We start from the raw sequence: 27,778 nt of genomic DNA, 5'->3' as shown, positions 1-27,778 counted from the left end.
CAGTAGTTTTACATACATACAAAAAGGTTATATATATATATATATATATATATATATATATATATATATGTATCACAAGTTTTTTATCTATTGAAAAAACCTTGAACTGAGACTTTGATCTGGCTTGAAATCAAAAATTCTGAAATAAAAAAAATCCTTTTCTTGTAATAACTCAAACTAAACTAAACATAAATAATTATCTATTCCTGTTAATAAAAAAAAACCTGTAATATATGCAGTTATTAATAAGACCAAAAACTACAACATTAGTTTTATTTTGGAATATAATTTGTTTTTAGAAGTTAACTGATTAATTAAATTGTATAAAAGCAGCAACTATTAACATTAGATTATAAATTAAAAATGTGTAAAATTTGGTATAACATGCTATGTATTAATATCATTCAATTTTATCACTCTTCAGTATAACTGAATTATATTAATCAGTATATATCATAATCTGTGTCCCCTCCTCCAAATACAAATGTATAATAAACTTTCTTATCTCTTCTCTTTTTGTTTTCAGTAAAAAAAGGAAACATTAAATTGTAATTTTCTGGTATCTGAATCTGTATTTCTTGTAACTGTGATATGTGAAACCGACTGAGGAATTATAAGCATTAATTAAAGATGCTTTCTTTGTTTTTAATGATGTTCATAATATAGGTCCTTCTGATGAAAGAATGTTTCAGTTCTAGAACTTCTAGGAATATCATCTACATTTTAGCGGGTTTGGCAAATGGTGTTTTGGTGATACACACAAAATATTCAGCTCAGTAAGGAAGACAATAGAAACTGCTTTATTTCCTGGTTGATGCTATTATTCCATTAAAGTATATACTCTAATCTGAATTCAGGGGCATTTTTAATCCTCAGAAAATTGTCATCACGGTTTGAGTCGCTCAATCCTGATATTACTCTGCCAGTTAAGATGTTTCTTCACCGATGATATCACTACCACCAGCAGAGGTAAGGAGAATGGAACTACTAATCGATAGTGATCTCACCGGCGAAGATACATTTCTTAACTGATAACTCTGAATAAAAGCATTTAAAAAATAATACACAGAAAAAAAAGGGTTATGCTAAATAGTTATTGAAATGTTTTTGTTAAATAGATTAGTAATATATCTTAGTATAAATGAAAGAAGATTCAGAAAACTACGTTTTATAAATATTCCCGCCACTCAAAAGGCTATTCATATTGGCAAAAAAAACATGCGTTACATGTTTACCGATATCGTTTGTCGGAAAATATATTTATAGACATCAAATAAAAGGGACGTATTTATGATCACAAATTCCTTCGTTTTTTTTGTGTGTGCAGGATATGTTTTTTCGGTATGTTGCTAGTAAGAGCAATTTAATAAATCCCTAACCCTCATAGTAATTATAATGCACAAGTCACACACACACACACACACACACACAAGCAGATTTCTGAGAGAAAAATGGTCATATTCTTTCTAGTCTAAATAAAACATTTTACATCGTTCAAATTGTGTGTAATAAAACCGATTCCTTTGTGAATATAAAACAGAATAACCGACAAAGATATATAAAATGATTTTGTAACAGCGTTTTAAAACTGACACCGTACATATCCAGTTTAATGGCTGCATGATCAGAAAAGGTTAAAAACAATAATTAACTAAATAAAAATACAAGATTTTTGTATCGTGATATATAATCTAAAAAACATAAAAATTAAAATTCGGAAATTAAGTTGAGAAATATACATTAAACTAAAATGTAAAATCACTTAAGTTTACATTGAAATCGTATAAAATAAAATACATTTTGCAGAAATTAAAAGAAATACATTGTAAGATAACGTACGATAAGACAACTGAATTCACTAGATATTCAGTTTTATATATGTAGGTTTTTTAAATGTATTTTGTTGTATATTATTCGTTATAATAATACGTTAAATTAATTGTTATTAGTGTGGGTTATTTTTGCGTTTCGGTTTTGTATTTTAAAATTTAGATTGTGTTTCTCCCGTTCGTCTATTTGTTTGATTATATTACTATATATTATTAGGACGTTAAAACGGTCGGGGACTTTGTTAGAAAATACACTGGCGTAATACAAAAATTGACGTTTGAAACGGTTAATTTTGAAAAGAATGCGGTATAAGCATTTTTCCCTGCCGAACGAGTATTGTACGGTGTATTTTTAACTTCAAATTAATTTTTATATTTGTTAAGTGTAGTATTACTTTCTTGACATAAAGGAATCGGATTTTGGACTTTTTCTTACTGCAGTGATAAGCCCTCGTCGAGAACTTTTCAACGATACGTCATAAAAGGTACTTATTTTCATCGTTTCCAGAGTTAAAGCCAAATAAAGTTTTAATTAATGAAATATTTGGATGTTAGGAGAAACCACATCGGTTCAAATCAGAATTAATATCTTTTTTTAATTTAAATATACTGATTTATTAACGATTAACCTCTGATCGCAAACAAAAGATTACGATAAATAATAATTCAATAACAACAAAATAAAAAATAAGAAAACATATCAGAAGTTATTAATGAAAAAAAATTTTATCAACTTTTCAATTTAAAATGTGTATGTAATTTAATAGGCGTACAAGGAAGTCGTATGGTGCCCACATCAATTTTTTTATTTACGCGATTGTTTTTCTTCAAAAAATAATAAACTACAATTAGAAAAAAGAACCAGAATGTACCGTTCACTACCGCGAAAATCCCTATTCGTTAGTACATTATTCTACAGTTAAAATTTCTATCTAACTTTCGTTAAATCAATATTCATCATTCAAAAAAAAAAAAAATGACAAGAGGTATTCAATAATTTCACTTTATTTTAGCCACCTAATAACCCATTACGAGACACCGCCCTCACGGAGGGACTGACTAGTAATGTAATAAAAATGTAAACCGTTATTACAATATTATAGTTTACTTTTTAAGAAAAAGAAAACATATTAAGTAAATATTACTAATAAAATACTTGGAAACATAATGGTAAAAGTCAGTTTTATGGAGATAATCTCAGTAGAGACTGAAATATTTTATTCTTTCATTTAATTTATGTATATATATATATATATTAACTTAGCAAAATCAATTCTTTTGTTATTGCATTTGCTATATTCCTCTCTATACTAATCATGTCAAAGATAAAATTATAAAAATATTTTACTAACAAGAGTACAGAATTCAATAATGCTTCTACTTTTGCTTATTGTTATTTCATAATAGCGCTTTCAAGGTTTCCTTCATCATCAGTTAATAAAACATTTTCTTTTTAAAAAATCACACGTTAAAATTGTAAACGTGTAAAAATATGTAGTCGTAAAAATTAAAAATATTAAACATTTTTTGTTATGTGGCGGGCCACACATAAAGTACTGTACATAAACTTGATTTTGAGACTAAGATACCCAGAGATAACGTATTTTATCGATTATAAAACTTCTTATACAAAAATTATAGTTTACTGACATACCATTATGTTTCAGTCCACTGCCGCCTCTCACAAAATACAATAGTAGTATAAATTACCTTAATTTTATTGCCATGCGATGGTGCAGCCCATGATAATAGCCAGGTTGATTCGTATTCTTTCTTCTAATTCGTTATTAGAATGCAATCGATCAGCGCTTTTATGAACTAACAGTACACCAAGATATAGACTTGGCACCGGTGGATAGTGATGCTGAAGAACCGCAAAGAAAACCACTGTAACAGCGAACAAACTGGATAATGATGGCTTCTTAAAACTAAAGTTCAAATCAGGTTTAGCTGTTTCTGGTATTATCCTAAGCTTTATACTTTCATGAAATATATATGCCTATTATGTTAAGTTACGAACACTCTCGCGGTTATAAATTGATATAATATTATTTGTAAATAATGACGTTGAACTCGCAGCTGAATGTAGCGCATTTTATTGTAATTTTAGAAAATAAGCTTAGATTAAAATCCATGTAAAATTATAAAGAAAAAATAATTAAATAAATTTATAAGCGTAAAATTATGTAAGGTCCGATTTCAGCTCAACAAACCGATTGCTGAAGTGTAATTGGATCCACATCCTTTTATAAGTCAATATCTTAAATAAAAATGAAGTACATATTAAAATTAATTTACATATTATCAAAAAGAAATTACTTGACTTAATGGTGGTCGGGGCCTCTGTGCTGCTTGTTCCGCCATTTTACAGAGCCTAACAGTCTTCAATGGTTTGTGTGCGGGCGCGTGTAGTTGAATCGACGAAGTTAAAACGGCGGTTCAATTGTAAGCGCTTCAATTTCGCTTCTCCGATTTCGTTCCTTATATACGCAATCCGCCGATTCTTATACGATACGTTCATCACATATTTTTTTGAAAATGAACGATCGGGAATGCACGGCGATGGAATAGTTGCAATAAGGATTAAATCAAAACAAAAGCCGACGATTGTTAACGTCTACATGCCTACAAGTGCCCATGATGATGATGATGAGGTAGAATGTGTATACAAAGAAATATACAAAGCAATTAAATACATAATACAGGATGAAAATATAATAATAGTAGGGAGATTGGAATGCAAGCATTGAAAAAGGCAAGGACGGAAATATTGTTGGTGAATATAGGCAGAGCAAAAGAGACTCATTGAAACGCTCTTTTGATGAATAAAAATTCCGACATTTATGACACTACAGGTACAAGTTTTTATTCCTTTTTGACCCGCGTTATTAAACGTACAATCACATATAAATATATGTAGCATTACCAAAAGTTTTGATAAATTTCTTTACCGCTTAAGTAATAGTAAAATTAAGTTTCAAATTACTTATTATCTGAAATGCGGATTAACAGAAGATTCACAATATACTCGTAATTTTAATATTGATGGATAACAAACAATTTATAGAATAAGCGAATTTATTTAATGCAAACGATATTTGTTTGTCTGTTGTAAAGAATATTACTGAGAAGAATTACTGTAAGAATGTTACTGTTACTGTAATAGATAATAGAATTATTATAGTGTGATCGTGGAAATTTAATAGTTGTTCTATAATTGGTCTGGCTCTATTTATTATGTTAAATTTTATTCATGATGATATTTCTAAGGAAATTTTTTAAATTTATTAATGAATTTTAAGTTCATGGCAATTTTCTGCCACTCTTAGAATGGCTTAGATACTAGTGGTAGTTCATTAAAAGAGTGTTCAGGGGGTGGTGTAATTGAAAATCATTCAATTGAGGATGATTTATTGTTTTTAAAGATTGTAATTCGTTTAAATGCTATGGCTTCTCGTATGATGAATATGAATATTATAATTCTGATTATTGAAATTAATGATCCCACGGATGAAATTGTGTTTCATGTCATGTAATCGTCTGGGTAATCTGAATATCGTCGTGGTATTCCCGCTACGCCTAAAAAGTGTTGCGGGAAGAATGTTAGGTTTACTCCTAAAAATATGGTTGAAAATTGAATTTTTAATCATTTTTTATTTATTCTTATACCTGTTATTAGTGGAAATCAGTGAATGATTCTTGCTATAATGGCGAATACTGCTCCTATTGATAATACGTAATGAAAATGGGCTACAACATAGTATGTATCGTGTAAAATTACATCAATTTAAGAAGAGTTGGCTAGAATTACTCCTGTTAATCCTCCGATAGTGAATAGGAATACAAATCCTATAGATCAAATTATTTGCGGTGATTTTTTTTTTGTTATTCCTTGTATAGTGGCCATTCATCTAAAGATTTTAATTCCTGTTGGTACTGCAATAATTATAGTTGCAGAGGTGAAGTATGCTCGTGTGTCAATATCTATACCTACAGTAAATATGTGGTGTGCTCATACAATAAATCCTAAAATACCAATTGCTAATATCGCATAAATTATTCCTAGATGACCGAATGTTATTATTTTTCCTCTTTCGTTAGTAATAATGTGGGAGATTAATCCGAATCCTGGTAGAATTAAAATATATACTTCTGGATGTCCAAAGAATCAAAATAAGTGTTGATATAAAATTGGGTCTCCCCCTCCTGCGGGGTCAAAAAATGAAGTATTAAAGTTTCGATCTGTTAATAGTATTGCGATTGCTCCGGCTAATACTGGTAATGATACTAGCAGTAAAACTGCTGTAATTAGGACTGATCAACAGAAAAGGGGTATTTTTTCTATAGTTATTCCTTTTGGTCGTATATTTATTGTTGTCGAAATAAAATTAATTTCTCCTATGATTGATCTTAATCCCGCAATGTGAAGAGAAAAAATATTTAGGTCTACTGAAGGTCCTGAATGTGCAATTTGGGCTGAGAGAGGAGGGTAAACAGTTCATCCTGTTCCTGATCCTGACCCTACGATTGATCTTGCAATTAAAAGTGTAATTGATGGTGGTAGTAATCAAAATCTTATGTTATTTATTCGTGGGAATGCCATGTCTGGTGCACCGATTATAATAGGGACTAGTCAGTTTCCAAATCCTCCAATTATAATTGGTATAACCATAAAGAAAATTATAATGAATGCGTGTGATGTTACGATGGTATTATAAATTTGGTCATTTTTAATTATCGATCCTGGTTGTATTAGTTCTAATCGGATAATTATTCTTATTGTTCCAAGTAGTCTAGCTCAGAGCCCAAAAATAAAATAAAGAGTTCCGATATCTTTATGATTTGTTGAAAATATTCATTTATTCATTGAGAATGGGATGGCTGATTTAGGCGATAGATTGTAAATTTATTTAAGGTTTTAAACCTCTCATTATTTGTCTTGTATTCAATTATGATTCTATATTGCAAATATAGAGGTGCATTACTTGCTAAGGCTTATTTATAATAATAATTTTAACTTTGAAGGTTAATAGTTTTTTTAACTTAAATCCTTCTTTTTAGTTTAATTTAAAAATTATTATTATTGGAATTCCTATTAAATTTAGGATAATCGGGATAGTTGATTTTTTTTTATTATTTTTTTATTTATTTGATTTGGTTATTGTAGGGATTATTATGTTCAAGTATATGTATGTTGATATAATTGATGAAATTAGTATAATTAATGGAATTGTTGGTGCTATACAAATTGTTGATTTTATAATTATTCATTTTATTAAAAATCCTCTTATTGATAATGATGAAATTATTAGGGATGTTTTTGTTAAATTTGTTTGAGTATTGATTTGGTTTAAAAAATTGATATTATTTTTTTTGAACGTGTTTATTATAGTTAAGTTGATTATGGTGTATATAATTAATAGAAGAGTAAATTGTTGTTTTGAAATTATTAATGAAAAGATTATTACTGGTGAATTTGAGATTGATGAGTATGCTATTAATTTTTTTAGCGATGTTTGTTTTATTCCTGAGATTGGTGCCGTAATTATTGATGTTATTATTAGTTTAATTCTGGTTATTTGGGTTGCAATAATTGTGGGAATGATTTTTTGTATAGTTATTATAATACATATTTCTCATCTTATTATTTGCATGATTCTTGGTACTCATAGGTGGAATGGGATTATACCTATTTTTATTAAAATTCTTTCATTAATGAGGCAGTTAATGATAGCATTAATAATTATTGAGGTTATTATAATTGATGAGGATATTCTTTGAATTAAATATTTTATAGATTGTTCATTTATTTTATTTCTTTTTTTTAAAAGGGGTAGAAAAGAAATTAAATTCTATAGATATTCATGAGAATATTATTCTGTTGGAGGATATTGTTATGATAATTCTTACGGTTATTGTTGTGATAAATATTGTTTTTGATAAATTTATTTTAATTAAAAAGAGAATTTATTCATCGATGGAGTATGAACCCATACGCTTAATTTAGCTTATCTTTTTGTAAAAGGATGTGTGATGCATTAAGAATTTTGATTTCTTCAGTTTCAGTTTAATTCTGGATTTTACAATTTAGCATGAGTGAGGTTTCACTTAATTTACTTCATCAAAGTAATCCTTTAATCAGGCATCTTGCTTGAGTATAAAAATCCATTGTTTTTTTTTCCTTTTTTTTTATATATCATTTTTTTTATGCGGTACATTATTTGCTTATTTAATTTTTTTGCAATTTTTGAGTTTAATTTTTAAACATAAATTTTTTCGTTATAATAAGATATTTATATTATACCATTCAATTGATTAATTATTATGTTACAAAAAAGAAAAAAGATAGTTATATTATAATATATATATTATATATAGTAATATATTTATTTAAATATATCTATTTCACCCTTTAATATTTAATCTTATTAAGTATAATATTTTAATTCATAAGTGTTATATAAATTAAAAAATTTATTATATAATAGATAACCTCTTATATTTAAATAAAGATTTTAATATAATATAGATTTTTAGTTTAATGTAAAATAGTTTTTGTAAAGATAATCATCTAAAATAAATTATTTAATTAAATGCATCAATAAGATATTAAATTTTAATTTTAATTAAATACTTATTTTATAAGAATTTAATTAAAATCAACTTTTAATTAAATTAAATAGGATTTTATTAAAAATAATTTTATTCATTCAAATAAATTTTAAAGTTTAAAAAACCTAAGGAATATAATTATATTATGATAAGTGTATTTAAAAATATATAATTAAAAAAAAAAAAAAAAATCCTCATGGTTTAATTCCTATCTTAAGTTTTAGTTTAGTAAAATAATTACATATGTTTTATTTAAGTATTTATTTTGGTTCTTTAAAAACAAATTTATTATTATACTATTGTTATTTGTGATGTTAAGATTATTGTTGTTTAAGTTTACTTTCATATATTTTGAACCATTGTTTTTTTTTTTTATAGAAAATTATGATAATGTTAGGGGTAGCTTTATCTTATATTTGTGTGGCTTTTAGATATCAACTTTTAAGTTTACTTTTATTTATTTTAACTACTGTTTTTTTTATTTAAATTAGATAATGTTAGGGTAGCTTTATTTAATATTTCTTTTTCTTAAATTATTAGCTTTTGATTTTATTGACTGGTTTAAGCTATAATTTTATTTAACTTCAGTTAGGGGTAGCTTGAAGTTATGTTTGCTCGAGGGAGGAGATCCTTTTTTGAATGTAATTTGTTGTTTAAAATTTTGGAGTTAAGGTCCCCTTTAAATATAGTTTTTAAAAAAATTTGATTTTTGTTTTAAAATTTGGCTTTAAATTTATAACGCATGTAAATTTTTGTTAGGTTAAATATCCTTAATGGTGAATTTTTATTTTCAGTGTTAAGGTTTTTTAATTTAATTTTTTAATTTAAGTTATATTTTTTAGAACCAAAAAATGTTGTGCCATCATTTGCGGTTATTCCTCAGGTTCAAGTTAATTTTTTTTAGAATTTAGTCTTATTTGGTTTTAATATTTTGTATTTAGGTGAAATTTATACAATAAATTTTTTTTTTCTATGTAAATTTGAATTTAAACCGGGATTAGATACCCTGTTATTCTTAATTAGTAATTTTTTTCTAAGGTAGTATATTTTTTATAATTGAAATTTAATAGATCTGGCGGTTTTTAAATCTTTTTAGAGGAACCTGTAATTTAAATGATATTCCACGATTTTTTGTACCTTTTTTTTCTTGTATATCTCTGTCGTCGAGTGTAATGAAAATTTATTTTCTTTTTCTTTTTAAAGATTTATGTTAGGTCAAGATGCAGTTATAAAGAGGTTATTATGGGTTACATTAATTTTTGTTTTTTGATTTTTTAATTTGATTAAATCTGAATTTGGATTTAATAGTAATTTTTTTTAATAAATTTTTTGAATTTTGCTCTTAATTATGTACATATCGCCCGTCACTCTCATAAATTGAGATAAGTCGTAACAAAGTAGATGTACTGGAAAGTGTATCTAGAATCGGACTTCGGTTTATTCTTATTTACAATAAGATTTTTTACTGTTCAATTCAGTTGAGTCTGATAGGTTTTTTTTTTATTTGATTTTCTTTAATTTAGTTATATATAACAGTTAAACTTTAATATGTTCCTATTGCTATACACAAATAACGAAAATCTTACAGCAAACATCTGTTTTCAGTATCGGTAGTCATAAAAAATTTCAGCATAAATATCAATCACTTTTTATAATTAAGTAAAACAATATAACCAAAGAAAAAAAAAAGTTTGAGAATTTCATTTTTTCAATGTTTATACAAGAGCATCAATATATCATGTAACCCATCATGTGTGTTTACGTAGAAGAAAATAATAAAATATTTGGAAAAGGAGATATTATAAATTAAGGTAAAAGAATGGCTAAATTGAGACATAGGGCGACAGGAAATATCTACAATAAACAAAGTTAACATCATATATAATCTTCCACTTGTATATACGTATAAATATGCATACGTATACGAAAAATTTGGACTTTAATAAATTTTATATAATCCAAATTTATAAACATTTCAAGACATAATATAAGGAAGCTCCGAGTGTTTTGTCATTCTCCTAAATTATTACAGTAAATAAAGTAACGTTGAAATTAAAAAATATTTATCTTACAGATAAAATAATATCGTTAAAAAAAGACAAAAAAATGTAAAATTTAATTTATCATTTTATATTATTTTATTCACTCTTTCGTAAGATTTATTCGAGCAATAATAAACACACTTTTGTCCTTTTGTCCTTGAAAAATGACGTAGTTGACACAATAGAGACGAATACTGGTTTATACTGGTTTAGCACTAGCATATAAGACGAAGGACATTTAAACCGTTACAAGCTGCGCTAACCTTGAGTACAGTGTTGCCAACTGACATAATACGGAGAAATAAAATTTATTTATGCGTGACTTCTACCTTCTTAATTTTAGGGTTGAGTCCTTTTTGAAACACCTAATATAGTATATTAGATTGACTTATACCTGATAAAAGATATTCATTCTCATGAACCTATGAATCAAACGAATCAATTCTTTCAACAATTGCATTTATCACGTCTTCCTGTTTTATAGTAAAATTTTTAAATTTAATTAATTCCTTAAGTACATCTAATTTGCTTAAGCAAATTCAACATGAGCAAGTGTACCTCTATTATTATCTCTTAACGTGAAGATGTACCTTTTATCTAGTAATTGACTGGTTAATTCTTTATATTCATTTAATTGTTAATTTAGTATTGGATAAATAAATTTTATTTTAGAATAATTTTTTTTTAGTACCTTTTGTATCAGGGTTAATTAATTTTTTTAATTTATTTTTTTTCCCCCGAATAGTGAAGATCTATCTTAATCTGTATTTTATTGTGGAATAATTATTTATAAGTTTGGGATTGTTTCGATATGAAATTCATTTCTTTTTATATGTGGTTATCTGGTAGATTGATTTAATCGAGAATTTCTTTTTGTTAATTTTATTTTTTTTTCATTTTGAAATTTTATATTAAGGGTGGATAAGCTCTTTTTTATATATAATTTATTTTTTTTTATTTTTCTTGTTGGATTAGAATCTTTCATCATTTAAAGTTCGTTGTAGATTAAATTGGGTTTTTTTTATATTTATTTTTTTACTGGATTTTAATTAATTTTTTGATTTTTAATTATGATTAAATTAGTAGATTTAAAAATTTTATTTATGAATTAGGCAAGAAATAATTTCGCCTGTTTATCAAAAACATGTCCTTTTGTGATTTATTTAAGGTTTGGCTTGCTCAATGATTTAAATAGCTGCAGTATTTTGACTGTGCTAAGGTAGCATAATAATTAGTCTTTTAATTGAGGTCTGGAATGATTGGTTTGACGAGAATTATACTTTATTTTTGAAATTTAGTTTGAATTTTATTTTTAAGTTAAAAAGCTTAAATTTAGGAGAGGATAAGACCCTATAGATCTTTATTTTATTTAAACAATTTTTTTTTCTTTAGTTTATTTTTTAAATTTTTATTAATTAAATTTTGTTGGGGTGACAAATAAAATTTTAATCTTTATTTTTTTTTTACATTTTTTTTATGTGTAATTGATCCTTTATTTTGATTAAAATATTAAGATACCTTAGGGATAACAGCGTTATAAATCTGGAGAGTTCTTATTGACAGATTTGTTTGCGACCTCGATGTTGGATTAAAAGTTTCTGTGGGGTAGGTTTTACAGTTTTGGGTCTGTTCGACCTTTGAAATTTTACATGATCTCAGTTCAAGCCGGCGTGAGCCAGGTTGGTTTCTATCTTCTTTAAATTTATTTTAATTGGTACGAAAGGATTTTTGGTAATATAATAATTTATTTACTAATTTGGCAGATTCAAGTGCTTTAAATTTAGAATTTAATAATGTATTTTTACAGTTAGTAAATGTTTATTCTTAGTTCTTTTTTTTTATTTATTTTTATTCTTTTGGGTGTTGCTTTTTTTACTTTATTTGAACGTAGGATTTTAGGTTACATTCAATTCCGCAAGGGTCCTAATAGGGTTGGTTTATTTGGTTTGTTGCAGCCTTTTAGAGATGCTTTAAAGTTATTTAGAAGGGAATTTTATTTTCTTGTTTTTGGAAATTATTTGATTTATTTTTTTGTACCTATTCTGGGTCTTTCTGTTTCTTTAATTTTTTGGTTAATATTTCCTTTTAGTTTTAATTTTGTTGGATTTCCTTATTGTCTTTTTTTTTGTTGTTCTGGTTTGGGGGTTTATTTTATTATAATTCCTGGTTGGTCATCTAATTCTCTTTATTGGGTTGTATACGTAGAATTTCTCAAAGAATTTCTTATGAAGTTGTTTTTTTTTTTAGTTATTTTTTGTTTTATTTTATATTGCGAGTCTTTTAATTTGAATTATTTTTGTTATTTTCAGTTGGATGTTTGGTTTATTTTTTTTTCTTTTCCTTTATTTATAATTTTTCTTTCTTGTATTTTGGCTGAAACTAATCGTTCTCCATTTGATTTTTCTGAGGGTGAGTCAGAGTTGGTTTCTGGATTTAATGTTGAATACAGATCATTTAGATTCTCTTTATTTTTTTATCTGAATATAGAAATATAATATTTATGAGATTTTTTACTTGTTTAGTTTTTTTGGGGGGTGATTGTATAAATTTTTTTTTTTATTAGGGTTGTTTTTCTTATTTATTTTTTTGTATGGGTTCGTGGTTCCTTTCCTCGTTATCGTTATGATAAATTAATATATATGTGTTGAAGGAGCTATTTACCTATTACTTTAAATTATATTTTGGTTTTTATTTTTTTTAGGATTTTTTTTGTTTTTCATTATTTTAAGGTGAAAAAAAAGTTAATAGTATTTTATACTTTCCTATAATTTCAAGTTATATTGCTTTGAGCTTATTAACTTATCTCATTTCTTTGCAGACATGGGATGAATAATAAAAAATGAAAAGTAAATTGCGGTTAAGATTTGTCCTGTAATAATATATGGTTCTTCTACTGGTCGTGCGCCGATTCATGCGAGTAAAATAAATGTATTTACTATAGTTCAAAATATTATTTTATTTATCGGGTAGAATGATCTTGTTTGGAATTTTATTTTTATTGAGAATGGTATCGATATAATAATTATAATCGATATTATTAGTGCTACTACTCCTCCTAATTTTCTAGGGATAGATCGTAGAATTGCATATGCGAATAGAAAGTATCATTCTGGTTGAATGTGTGGAGGTGTTCTTAGTGGATTTGCTGGTGTAAAATTTTCTGGGTCTATAGTGAGGAATGGATTTAAATTAATTATTATTGTAAAAATTATTATTGTTATTGCTATTCCTAAGATATCCTTTGTTGTAAAGTAGGGGTGAAATGGAATTTTGTCAATATTGTTTTCCATACCTAGTGGGTTGGATGATCCGGATTCGTGTAGGAATATTCGGTGTAACATTACTATTATTGATAAGATGAATGGTAAAATAAAGTGGAATGTGAAGAATCGATTTAGCGTAGGATTGTCTACAGCAAATCCCCCCCCCCCTCATACTCATTGTACTACTATTTCTCCTATGTAAGGAATTGCTGAAATTAAGTTTGTAATTACTGTTGCTCCTCAGAAGGATATTTGACCTCACGGTAGTACATATCCTATGAATGCGGTTGCCATTAACGTTAAAAGAATTAATGATCCTGATATTCATGTTTTCTTTTATTTAAATGATCCATAATATATACCTCGTCCTGCGTGTATAAAAATTAAAATGAAGAATAATGATGCACCATTTGCGTGAATATTTCGAATTATTCATCCGTAATTCACCTCTCGGGTAATATGTACAATTCTTTTAAAAGCTTTATCAATTCTTGGTGAATAATGTATCGCTAGGAATAATCCTGAAATAATTTGAATTATAAAGCATATTCGTAGAAGCGATCCAAAGTTTCATCGTAATGAAATATTTGATGGTCTTGGTAAATCAATTAAGAAGGAATTAATCGGTCTTAATTTACGTATCGATTTAAACATAAGTTTTTTTAAGTGGTCCTTCAAATGTTCTTACGATGTTGTTTACTGAGTTTATTGTAATAATTAGGATTAATATTATTATAATTGTAATATTTATTTTATATATTCTAAAAAATTTTCTTGTTGATTTTTCTTCAGTTAGTTCGGTTGTCATTTCCTTTATTTCATTAAGTTTAGTAATTATTTCTGTTGTTGGATCTAAATTTCTTATTATAACAGAAATTAATGCGACTAATATTCAGATTAAAAAAATTTTTGTTGTTTGTTTGAATTTTTAATTTGATGCAATTCTTGATATATATATATATATATGAATATAATTATTAGTCCTCCTACTGTTGTGAAGAATATAATATAAAGATATCATGATGATTTAATTATTATTGAATTATTTCTGCACATTAGGGCTGTTTGGAAAATTAGTATTGATCCTAGTGATATAGGGTGTTTAAGTATTGGAGATATAATAATGTTTGATAAAATTAATTCCTTTGTTTTTGTTTTTTGATGTTTTGAGTTTTTTATATTTTTATTTTGGTTTAATTTATTTTTATTTGTTCAGATCTATGTGATTTTTAAGATTTTATTCTTCAGGGTTTTTTTAAATCGGTTTTTTAGTTTTTGTTATTTTAGTTATAGATTAGTTGATTAGAATATTTTGTTTCGGGTGGTTTAGTTGGATTTTTGCAATGGTTAGGTTTTTTTTTGATAGGTTTACTTTAAATATTCTTAAGTTTTTTTTGTTTTTTTTTGTTCGGATAGCATAATTAAAAGCCTAACATTGAAATTGTTATTATGAATTTTTTCTCTGGACATTTATAAAATTTATTTATTTATACATTGAAAGTGTATTGTTTTTTTTAAGCTATATAAATAAGAATAAAGTGATTTCACTTGAAAGGTAGTTAGCGGCTCCTTTACTTTTTATTCTTTTAACTGGATATAATCAATTTTTTCATTAACAGTGAATAGCTTCTATTTAGCTTCAGTTAAATTGAGTATGAGGATTATCCTTAAAATTAAGTCGAAATTAATTGTAATTTTACTTCTTTACTCTATTTAAGAGAAATTGATTATTCAATAATTTTTATTTGCAAAGTAAATGTTATATTTAACTATTCTCCTTAATTTCTTCATTCTAGTATTCCTATTTTTCATTCACGGATAAGTCCTATAATTAGGATTAAGATTGTTAACTGTTGATGAAATTAGTCATTCTTCTATAATTATTATTTTTGTTGAGAATATTGGTATGATTATTGAAATTTCAATGTCGAAGATTAAGAAGATTGTTGCAATTAAAAAGAAGTGAGTAGAAAACGATTTTCGTGTTGATGATATTTTTGAAAATCCGCATTCAAATGGTGAATTTTTTTCTCGTCTTATTTTATTTTTTTTAGAGATTAATATTGTGAATATTATCATTATAATAATGATTGATCTTAGTGAAATTATTGTTATTGTAATTTGGATTATCTTTTTAATTTTATTAAATCTATTAGTTGGAGGCTAATTATACTTTTTGTACTAAAAAGATTATTATTATTTTCCTCATCAGTAAATTGAAAGATATAGGAATAATCAAATTATGTCTAAAAAAATGTCAGTATCAGATTGCTGCTTCTAAGCCTAGGTGATGCCTGGCTGAAAAATGTATCTTTATGCATCGTACCGTTGAGTTTATAATGAAGGTTGTTCCCACAATTACATGAATACCGTTCAGGTAAAAAAGATACACCAAAGTCGCAAATTTGCTTATCTATTAGACGCACAGGAATGAAAAATTGTAACCGCAAAATGGAGGCTTCTAGAAAACTATTATTCTTTATCGACAAAATATTTTAGGTTAAAACCACAAAATCAAACTATACGGACGATTCCCTCGATATATTATGTAATTAGGACGACGAATCTGAGGTCATACTCGGCTTTAATTTCTTTGTCGTATAGTATCCGCATTTGAAATTACTTTTTACGAGTGAAGACAATCCTTTATATGCCCGCTTGCAAATAAATTAAATATTAATAAATTTTTTTGTTACTATTATTAAATAATTCGATTTAAAGTAATTTAATTTTAGACTGAATTAATTTAAAAATTTTTTAATTATTTTCACGGCCTTCGAAACAACTAAATAATTAACCCCGATTAATTTGTACTCATATTAATACAGTAAAATAAGCTTCAACACGATCGCCCCCTACCACTCTAGCAAATCTATAAAAATGATTATTCTACTGAATAATCGTGAAAATTTTTCCGTCAAATCTGATACAGAAAGAAGTATAACAAATAATTTGATTTTATCAAATATTATTAGTTTTACGCTCTTCTACACGCTTTTGTTTCTGCGCTAATCTTTTCATTTCAGAGTCCTTACAGTTTCTAGATCTACCTTGGCATATTAACTACATCTAATGCGTTTACGGAAATACGCAATAGAAACTAATCGACAGCCTGCCTACGACGACTGTTCGAAGACTAATACGCTAAATTTTCAAACGGCATGAAATAAGCGTGTCAAGTGTAGGGTAAATTGTTCTACAACCGAAGAAAAAATTGAGATTTTTTGCTGGTTTTTTTCTCAGCCGATAATAAATACAAAACTCCAAAGCTTGTGAATGGTGGATGGTAGTGAAGAATGGAAAACATTTTAGCATATTCCGGCGGCTAATATATATATATATATATATATATGTTTGTATATTATTGAAAAATGGAACAAACTAAAGCTAGAAAGAAATGGCCTATTTGAATTCGATTTAAATTGCGATAAAAAAAATTCCTAAAGGTTTATGCACGAATGGACTGAAAAAATATTTTTAAGTTAATTACTTTAACAACGAACTATTATTTAATTTCTTTACATAAAACTAATTCTTTACCAATATCGCGCGCGCGCAACACACACGTAATCTCATTCGATAGATTTAATATTTTTTTCTGAATGTTTACTTTCCCCTTATATTTATGACCGTTATTACGAAAAATACATTGACGTTGCGTAATTTCTTTGTAATAAGAATTTAGAAAAAAATCACACGGATATGTTATAAATTAATAAATGAAATAAAAGGTTTTTTTTTTATTTAATAATAAAAAAAATACATTTTGACGCATTAGGTCATCATAAATAATTTATGGCTAACAACTACGCGTTTTTGATTTGTTTTTTTTTTTTTTTTGCTTCATCTGAAAACAAACTATCATTCTTTTGATTATATTTTAAACTAACTTTACCCATCGTACGTATATGTTATAAGGAGATCTATAGATTATCAACTATTAGTGAAGCGAATAAAAACCATTATTTACTTTTACTTGCAATTATACAAGTGTTTACTTGCAGTTCTGTGAATAAACAACGGTAAACCAAATACTTGACAAGTATTCTCTTTACTTGTAAAATAGGGAAGTGAATAACCTTTACTTATCAAGCGTTTACTTGTAACTATACGCAATTACTGATTCCGGTCAGACTTTACTTAAAACGAGTGAATAAAATCCAAGTTCGGAAGAGTATTCAAGTATTTACCGGTAGAATTTCAAGGTAGCTATTTAGTAACCTTATCAAACATTCTAGATTAACTTTTTAGATAGGGAATCTTGGAGAGCTGCATCAAACCAGTCAAATCACTGGCATCTGAGTGGATTCGCTTCCCGCAGAATGCTCATGAGTTAAATGAAGCCAAGAGAAAATGGAGATCACGCTTTAAAATGCCGAGCGTAATAGGTGCTGTGGATTGCACGCACTTAGAAATAAATACGTCACTTTATTTGAGGTCTATAAATATCTTTTCTGACAAATGATATCGGTAAACATGTAACACATAACGATTCGTAATGAATAAGAGTTTACAGTAAAAATGGGTTTTTGTCAATATGAATAGCCTTTTGAGTGGTGGGAATTTTTATAAAACGTAGTTTTCTGAATCTACGTTCACTTATACTAACATATGTTAATAATCTGTGATTTATGACACGGGTTTTTCATCATATTTTGCCCAATTTTCAACCGATTTGCTTGAAAGTATTATTTTTAAAATCAGCAAACTATGTTTCATAACAGAAAGCAAAAAAAAAAAAAAAAAATTCGCTAATAAAAAACGCGTTAAAAAATGCGCAAAATAATTCTCCAATTAATCAGATACCAACATATTTTCGCGGATCATTGTGATGGGAAAAGATTAAAACAAATGAAACGTTTGATGTATTGACAAACGTGTCTGAACATGATGATGTACAGGATATTAATCGTATAAGTGTTTACTTGATAAGTAAAGAGAATACTGGATAAGTAAAAGGAAAATGGGAAAACTACGAATGTTACAAGTGTTTACTTAAAAGTATAAGTAAAAGGTTATTCACTTAGTCTCAAGGGTTTACTTTACTTGACCGGTATTTATTTTAAAGTAAAAAGTATAGTTTAAATATCTGTAATCGGTTCAATCGATGATATAATAGGTAATTTCTCCAATATCTTAAGTACTTGTGTTCTGTTCCATCAAATAATAATAATAATACTGTATTTGCATTTTTAACAAAATATTTTCTTAAAATCATGCGTATTAATTTGACTTTAGTATATCAAATATTATCTACAAAAGAATAAGAGGGAATCAGCTTAATAGCATTAGAAAGAGGAAACGTAAGCTTTTAGACGACACTTTTTTGAAGATAAAACGCAGGATATTCAACAGATGATTTCAAAATTAAAAACGAAGAAGCAGTAAGAAAATGAATCTTGATAAAAAAATAAATTAATTAAAAGCGATTGAATATATCCGTCAAGAAAAAAGTACAGATACTTTGATAAAATGCTAAAAAAATATTAAAAAAGTGAAATTAAATAATAAATATTAGAATAGCAGTAGTAAAGGAAATATACGAACGGAAAAAAGCGTATCCTAAAAAAAAATCGTGCGATCTGAATCTTTTACATTTTGAAAAATATCGAATATAAAAACTTAAGATTAATTTTATATTACGTGTTATTCGTGAAGTTTTTACGTCCCCCCGCGGGATGCACAAGGTTCACTGCTAACACACGGTGGTGGTTATGCGGTTCCACAGTTCGACCGCTGTAGCCTGAAGAGGAGGCGCTTACACGGATTCTTTACGATATCCCACACAAAGAGATCTGGCTATCTCGGAGGCCTCTAATCGAGAGAAAAAAGCCGGTTTTCACACATCGAGATCGGTTTGTTTCCGTAACGGTGTTCTCTAAAAACAAAAAGAAGTGGACCGTACTTCTCCCTGGAAATTGCAGAAAAACATTATGTTTGAAAGAGGAAAACAATTCAGCTGTTATTCAAAAATATTTTAAGCGTATATTTATGTATAGACTGAAAGGGATGCGGAAAATCATTTGTAAAACTTCATCGACAAACAAAATTTTTTGATTGTATTTTAATCGAATCGGTGGGATATTTTTAAGTCTTTCAATTTATTAAAAAAGGCAGTAGAAACGTAATACGGCCCTTCTCATAAGCCGAAGTATTGCGTTGAGACACACGAAAATATTTTCTTTGTCTGGTTATATATATGTAAATGCTGTACTTGTATATGTTGAAGCCAAATTGAGAAGTTTATAATTCGCACCGTACTAAAATAACAACCGATTTACCTTCTAAATCTGTAATAACTTTTTGAAACTTCAAAATTGTTTAAATTTTTTCAAAATTTGTTGACTTTAGAACTGAAAATATGAAGGTAAATTTTTAAATTAAATATGATAATTAAAGTAAACAATACCTCAGTTGACCGGGCCGTTTAATTTGTAGTAGTATTGCAAATTAGTTTTTATTATAATTATCGGAAGGCTGTTATTATTAGGGTTTGGGCCATAATTTCAACATTATTTGTTTCCGATGTAACTTTAAATTTTGCACTAACAAATGTTTATACCTGAAAAGAATTTACGGTTATCGCCCTACCGAAATATTTCAGGTAGGTATGGGGTAAGATAGTATAAAATTCTCGTGGAAACAAAAAGATGAAACTAATCGCTTACCGACCTTCCAAAACGTTATGAACATATTACTTGGAATTCCAAATAATATTAACCCTTATTCGACAGGCTTGGACATATATTAAGACTTAAACGTGTTTTCGATAGATCGGGGGATTCCATCCTTGGCTTCCGTAGTGAGATTGTATAGTTACCGTTACGGTACCTGCCCGCATAGCAGGCCATTGTCTACAATCAGCTAAGATTAGAATAAGTTTTTATAACTTCCTTAGTTTAGTGAATGAGAAATTTTAAAGTCATTATTCCTAAAATTGTATAGCCTATACAAATTTTGAATCGAACAAAGAAAAACCTTTTCGCTGCTCTTTCACCAGTCGTAAATAGGAAACCGGTCGGTAACCGTTTAATATTCACGCATTTTTTTACAAGAGGGTTTATTATTTACGAATTTTGAAAATAATATAACATAATTCCAAGCCTAACCCTGAAATCGAACCCAGAATTATTTACTGTACAAAAAGAACGGATTTCTGTTTTAAAAATATGTACGAGTAAGAGATTCCTCCATTCTTTAATTACGCAAAAAACTCGAAACTTAACAAAATATTTTTTCATCGCGGATTCATTATTTTGATTTCATCGATCGATAAAATGTACGGGATGAGTATTTTTTCACAGAAAATTTACTCCATTGGAAATTGTTAGGTCGATTGACACGCTTAACAGCCCACACGTATAATACGTATTACAATTGAAAGAGGACATAATTTTCTGGTTAATTTTTTACTACTACCGTTCTGGTTGACAAAAAAAATGTACATTTCAGTTTACATTCTCAGATTAAAATGTATCGCGTAACCGACTTATATCCGAAACGTGTTGGTTCCAAATGCCGTTAATTTTTTACGTACGAAAATATTTATCTACTTAACCGTCATATTATTAAAAAAAAATTGTAATTTGGGCATGAGCCTTTAGGCGTCAAACGAAAAAATAAATATCGAACTTTGATATTGTAAAAAAAGAAATGCGAAGACAGTTTAACCAAGTCGGTTTTCCGTTTCTTATACATTCCCGTAAGAAATTTTATTATGTTGCATTCTTTTACAGATTGAATATTTTTCAAAAATGTTACCCCGCAGCTGACGTAAACGCATCGATTAAAATAAAAGTAATCAAACCGTTACATACAGGTAAAATAAAATAAAAATACTAAACAGACAATCGAAGTCGCCTGAATTTACATCCTTGTTGGCTCCATTCACAAATAAAAAAGGAAACGTTAAATATTTTAACTATTTATATTTAACAAGACCTGCTTGCAACAGATCGAGTAAGAAGACGCCAAAAAAGGCATATGCACCGGGCTCCGTAAAAAAAATACTATCGATGGCGACGGATCATAATTTTGAAAGTTTGATTCGCTTTTTGTAAAACAACTAAAAAAATTTTAGACTTTCAAATTACTTTCCTATAATCTTCATTGTTTATAGAGCCTGAGGGTGTAAATGCAGGAAAACGTTTTTGCGAGAGCTAATTGAACGGCAGTCGATCGACAGGTTCTTCTAATAATCATTTATCCAACACCGTATGTCGTTTTCAATTTTGAAATTACCGCTAACATCTAAGAATTTTATTACGACCAAAATAACGAATGAAATCATTTTATATATATAAAAATTAAAAAAATACGGTGCCAAGCTTTCTCTTAAAAAATTTACATTTGATTACTTTACTTGTTGAAAAGATATTTAATTCGCAATAACCAAAATCACGATTAAATATTTCTATCAAAATCTATAAGTATGAAATCAATATCTACGTTACGTTCAGTCGATTATCCGGTTCTTAATAGTAATTTTAAGGGAATTATGTATATATAGGAATATTTTTATTTTAATGTTTTAAGAAATAGTTAATTTTTAGCACGCGATAGACTGGAGACGCATTTTAATTACTAGCGTATTTTATTCGACTTTGTTGGTTTTCAGCTTTCTCTAAATAAAAAAAAATACATTTATTTTAACGATAAATTTGAAGTAACTTTCAGTTATAATAAATTCTTACGCGATACAGTGCGATAAATAGCTAAAAAAAAATGAACACAAGCTGGGAATCGAACCGAAATCCCGGTATCTAACCCTCTGATGAAATTACTTACGTTTTTAATTTATAACTCCTGCGCGATCGTTTACTTACGCGTTATTGTTTAGATGAATTACGGGCTGTTGAAGAAGACAAACTTACGCCTGAAATCGACATATACACGGTATGAAAGATAGGAATACTAGAACGAAGTAAAGAAGGAGAATAGTTAAATATAACATTTACTTTGCAAATAAAAATTATTGAAAAATCAATTTCTCTTAAATAGAGTAATGAAGAAGATTACAATTAATTTCGACTTAATATTAAGGATAATCCTCATAATCAAATTAGCCGAAGCTAAAATAGAAGCTATTCCACTGTTAACGAAAAAATTGATAATATCCAGTCAAGAGAATTAAAAGAAAAGGAGCCGCTAATTACCTTTCAAGTGAAAGACTTTATTCTTATTTATATAGTTTAAAAAAAACAACAATACTTTCAACGTATAAATAAATAAATTTTGTAAATGTCCAGAGAAAAAATTCATAATAACAATTTCAATGTTAAGCTTTAAATTAAGCTATCCGAACAAAAAAAAGTAAAACCTAAGAACGTTCAAGTACACCTATAAAAAAAAATCCTAACCACCTCAAAAACCCAATTAAGCCACCTGAAACAAAATACTCTACAAGTAATCCATATATAAAATAACAAAATTTAAAAAAAAACCAGAAGAATAAAAACCCAAAAACCATACATAAATCAAACCAAAGTAAAAATATAAACTCACTACATCCAAAAACAAACAAAAAATAAATAAATATAAAAAAATTAACCTAAAATCAACAGGCTAAACAAAAAAAAATCATCCTTAAATAATCAAAACATTAAAAAACCAACAAATAAACAAAAAAATATATAAAAAAGAGAAATATTCAGATATAAACTATAAGAAAAATTAATATAAGGGAAAAAAGAATTAGAAGAAAACAAATAATAAATTAAACGTAAATTATAAATAAAAGTAACCCCCGCCACCGCCCTAAAAAAAACTAAATATTTAAAAAAAATCTAAAATAAAATCCCTTGAATAAAACCCAGAAAAAAAGGAAATCCACATAAACAAACTAAAGAAACAAAAAATGCTTAACTAAGCCTCCTATAAATCGGATATCTTGACTACCTAAAAAACAATGAATAAAAATAATACCGGAACACAAAAAAGTAACGATTTAAACACAGCGTGAATTAATAAATGAATAAAACAAAGAGATGAAGACCCAAGAGAAAGAATAAAAAATATAAATCCCAACCGTCTAAGAGTAGAAAAAGCAATAATCTTCATCAAATCATTTTCTAAACGAGCGGCACAAGTATCGCAAAAATAAATAAAATAATTAAATAAACACCAGAAGTCACCAAAGTAGAAACAGGGGTAGGAGCTGCCGTCGCCGAAGGCAACCAAACACAAAAGGGGAACCGAGCGCTTTTAGTAAAAGAAGCAGCAAATAAAACCAAATTAATAAAATCACCGTCAAAAAAATATAATGAAAAGAACCAAAATTAATAAATAAACCGATACACAAAATTAAAAATACATCGCCTGCACGATTTATTAATAAAGTAATAAGACCAGAACATAAAGAAACTCTATTTTGATAATAAATAACTAAACAATAAAAAATTAACCCGAGACCATCTCAGCCTAATAATAAACAAATAAAATCAGGTATTAAAATTAAAAAAAACCGTACTTTGAATAAATAAAACAACCAAATAATAAAACCGAACTAAATTTAAATCACCAAGACTATAAAATAAAACACAACTTCTAATTAAAAATACAAGACATAAAAAAACAAGAAATTCAATCAAAAACAAACGAAATCATATTCAAACAAATAAATACCAAAGAAAAAAAAAAGATTGTAACAGAAAAACATAGCCTATTCTCGAAAAGATCTTTGACATCACAAATCAAAATTTTAAATTAAAATAAATAAATCAAATATTATATAAAAAAATAAAGAAACAATGACGAAGCAAAACATAAAATTCACGAACATAACAAGAACTAATTAAAATTTAATCACCGGAATAAAGACCGTGCTGAGTTAAAGAAAAAATTATTACTTTATAACAAGCAGGAAAAATAAAAAATAAAATCTTCATCTTAAAATAGAAATAATTAAACTAATCTCAGAAAATAAATTCATTCTAGGAGGACCAGAAGACGCAAAACAAAAATAAAAAAAAACTAAGTAAAGGTAAATAATTAAGCAATCCCTTAACGAGAAAGAATCTTCGTCTTCCCGATCGATCGTAAATAACCCCGACATATGTAAATAACAAAAGCAGGAGCGACCATAAAAGACGATGAACCGATTAATCCCAAACCAGTTATAGTAAATAACCAGACTTATGTGACAAACAGACGAAGAATAAGCAACAAGAACCTTTAAATCTCTTTGAATTATACAAAATATTCTAACGACCAAATAAACAAATACTAACAAAAAAATAACCGTAATTAAATAAAAAAAAATATATATAACCTAATCGACGAATCCAACCATACCCCCATACTTTACTGGGGGTAAAGCCCCCCATACTGGGGGTAACCATACCCCCCAACTTTAATATTACACCGGCTAAAATTATAGAACCTGAAGTAGGGGCCTCTACATGAGCCCGTTAATACCCCGACTAAACCTAAAGTCAAAACAAAGAATTCAAAATAGATAAAAATAATCTTAAAAGCTAACAATTTAAACCATCAAAATTAGAACTTAAAGCTACCCCTAACCTTAAATCAATTTAATATAAAAAACAAGGGTTCAAAATATAAGAAAATAAACTTAAAAGCTAACAATTTAAAGCATCAAAACCAGACCGTAAAGCTACCCCTTATGCTAATTCAATACAACAAAAAAAATCAAGAATCCAAAATAGATGAAAATAAACCCGGAAAGCTTAATAAAATAATCTCAATTTAAATCTAAAAGATTAACTCTTATAATAAAAAATTTGTTTTTAAGAAACCAAATATAAATATTTAAATAAGCGCGTGTAATTATCTTATTAAACTGAAACTTAAATTAAAGTTAAACCATGAGGGTTTTTTTTTGTATAAAAAAAAATTGGTAAGAATTGACTCAACGCTTGGAGTCAAACCAAAACAGTCATGTTAGTAGGTTGTTTGATCCAGCAAATTGATTTTTTTGTGCCTCGTAATAAATTTAAAACAGAAAAATTCAATTAAAAAAATTAACGGTAAATATTTTTTAAATGTTACGAAGAAAATTTAAACACGGTGAATAATTATTTATTTTTTTAAATTAATGAGTGTAAATTCGGGCTATTAACATTTTTAATTTAATAAATTATTTGAATACATACATAGAAAGAGAAAACATCTGCAGATTATTGTTTCAAAAATTGTAAAAAAAATTAAAAAAGTAATTACCTTAAAATTGAGTCTACGAACACACGTACTACACTTTCCCGTACACTTATACAGCACAACTGCGGGACACACATATTTCTCTGTCAACCCCCACTATGGCAACGAATGTCACGACATCTTTACCGTTACTTTTAAACAACAAAATTATTCCATCTAAAATTTTTTTCGCTTATACGTGTCCATCCATCAAACCATCAAACGTCCTCTAATACCAAATAAGTTATTTTCAATCTTGCGGAACTTATAATTACATTAAATATTAACGAAAATAAATTTCCATTTTAACGATACACGAAAGAGTTATAACAAAATTTACGCTTATTTAATTAACCTATTACTACGTAACTAACTTATTACGTAATCATGCTCAACATACAATACATGTAAATGCAGACCCGCACGCGCGCGCACATAAAATCTTGTTAATAAGTATTATTATATTTGTTTAAATATCAAATCAGGGATTAAAAATAAATAAAATTATTTTTTTTTTTAGATGCAACATCTCCACGCTAGAGAAGCAGCTGTTTACCTGCTACAATAAAACTGAAATTACACGCTTATAAAACCAAAGATACTGTAGGAAATGAAACCCGATGATTGTGTAAAACGTTACAATTTCGCTGTTGAAATGTCGGACAGAATAAGTGAAAACGAATCGTTTTTAGACGATATAATTTTTACAGACGAAGCTACATTCCACGCGAATGGATGGGTTAACAGACACGATTCACGAATACGGGGCTCTGAAAACCCACACGCAATTGTCGAGAAAAAAAGCGATTCGCCTAAAGTTAATGTTTGGTGTGGTGCGATGAAAAATCGTGTAACAGATTAGCCCTAGATGGCCTTGGTACGTCGCTAATGTCGCTTAACTTAGCTTAGACAATTAAAAAGCCTTTTACAGTACTCACCCCTTACGGTTATATTAGAAGGTCGATATTAATCGACCTAAAAATGGCAACAGCCATGATCTTCAAAGTTTAAGCGTTTAATTAATCGTATCCGGTTTTACTTGACGACTTTAATCTATCCTCTAACGGAAACCGGTAAATTAACATCGGTATTTTTGTATATTAATACAACAGATAAATTATTTATCTATAATAATATTCTGCACCAGAGAAATCCTAAGTTTAAATTATTTAGAATAACAAATCTTCTTACCTTAAATATTTACGATTTAGATTTTTTAAAAATACAGCCGGTAATCTTGAAGTCAAATCGATGAAAAAAACTTACTTAAACGAAACTTACAACATAAATATCTGTTCCTTTCTAAACTTAATTTACGCTTAAGGAAAAAAAAATTAAAAGAGGCTTCCCTCTGATAATTCGGTTTAAAAAATAAATGTTATTATACGATAAAAAAAATATCTGGAGAAAAATTAAACCGCACAAAAAATTATTGCAAAAAATATTTACGTTAAACCGTTATTAAATAAACTTTAAAACAAGAAAATTAATAAGAACAGTTTACAAAAAGAAAAAAGCTGACGACACAGTTGTAGGATTTTTTCTGACGCACAGTTTACGCACACGCAACTTAATTGAAACTATTTATCGTTTTATTTAAATACAGTATTATTTCTTTATTTAATTCAATTACTCCAATTAAAGCGCGCGCGCATACCGTATTTCATTCGCGCAGGTGTGACCGTACTAGCGGCCACTTTAAATAAATTTTTACTCCGTAAACGTTACTCGTTTATTTAATTCCACCGCTCGCCTGTGACGTCACAACACATTAACGACTACAGCAGTAGTCCGGCCGTAAGCGGGATGTAGAGTGTCTAAGGCTGGAAGTCGGCAGGGAAAGAACCGCACTTTGATGGGGAACAAATTTGTGGAT

General features: G+C 27.6%; 1 protein-coding gene and 3 pseudogenes across 19 annotated transcripts in view; 1 reads left to right on the top strand and 3 right to left on the bottom strand.

The window, feature by feature from the left end:
* Positions 1-27,778, bottom strand: part of LOC142328256 (uncharacterized) — a 164,649-nt gene that overhangs the window by 90,541 nt on the left and 46,330 nt on the right. For 13 of the 19 annotated variants that reach the window (XR_012757248.1, XR_012757245.1, XR_012757246.1 and 10 more), the window contains one exon: positions 3,540-3,716. The exons of 5 other annotated variants lie outside the window; for them this stretch is intronic. The gene's annotated coding sequence lies outside the window, so the exon portion shown is untranslated. Of the gene's footprint in view, positions 1-3,539; positions 3,717-25,926; positions 25,968-27,778 lie in introns of those variants that run through there. One more of the 19 variants, XR_012757258.1, reaches the window with a different exon arrangement.
* LOC142327915 (cytochrome c oxidase subunit 1-like) lies at positions 5,948-7,823 on the bottom strand (annotated as a pseudogene).
* LOC142327914 (NADH-ubiquinone oxidoreductase chain 1-like) lies at positions 11,748-13,251 on the top strand (annotated as a pseudogene).
* Positions 12,633-15,173, bottom strand: LOC142328253 (cytochrome b-like; annotated as a pseudogene).

The sequence above is a fragment of the Lycorma delicatula genome, chromosome 7 (genome assembly GCF_047948215.1).
Source record: "Lycorma delicatula isolate Av1 chromosome 7, ASM4794821v1, whole genome shotgun sequence".
NCBI classification, from domain to species: Eukaryota; Metazoa; Arthropoda; class Insecta; order Hemiptera; family Fulgoridae; genus Lycorma; species Lycorma delicatula.
Note: the sequence above shows the minus strand (reverse complement) of the source record. Positions and strands in the feature narration are given on the sequence as shown.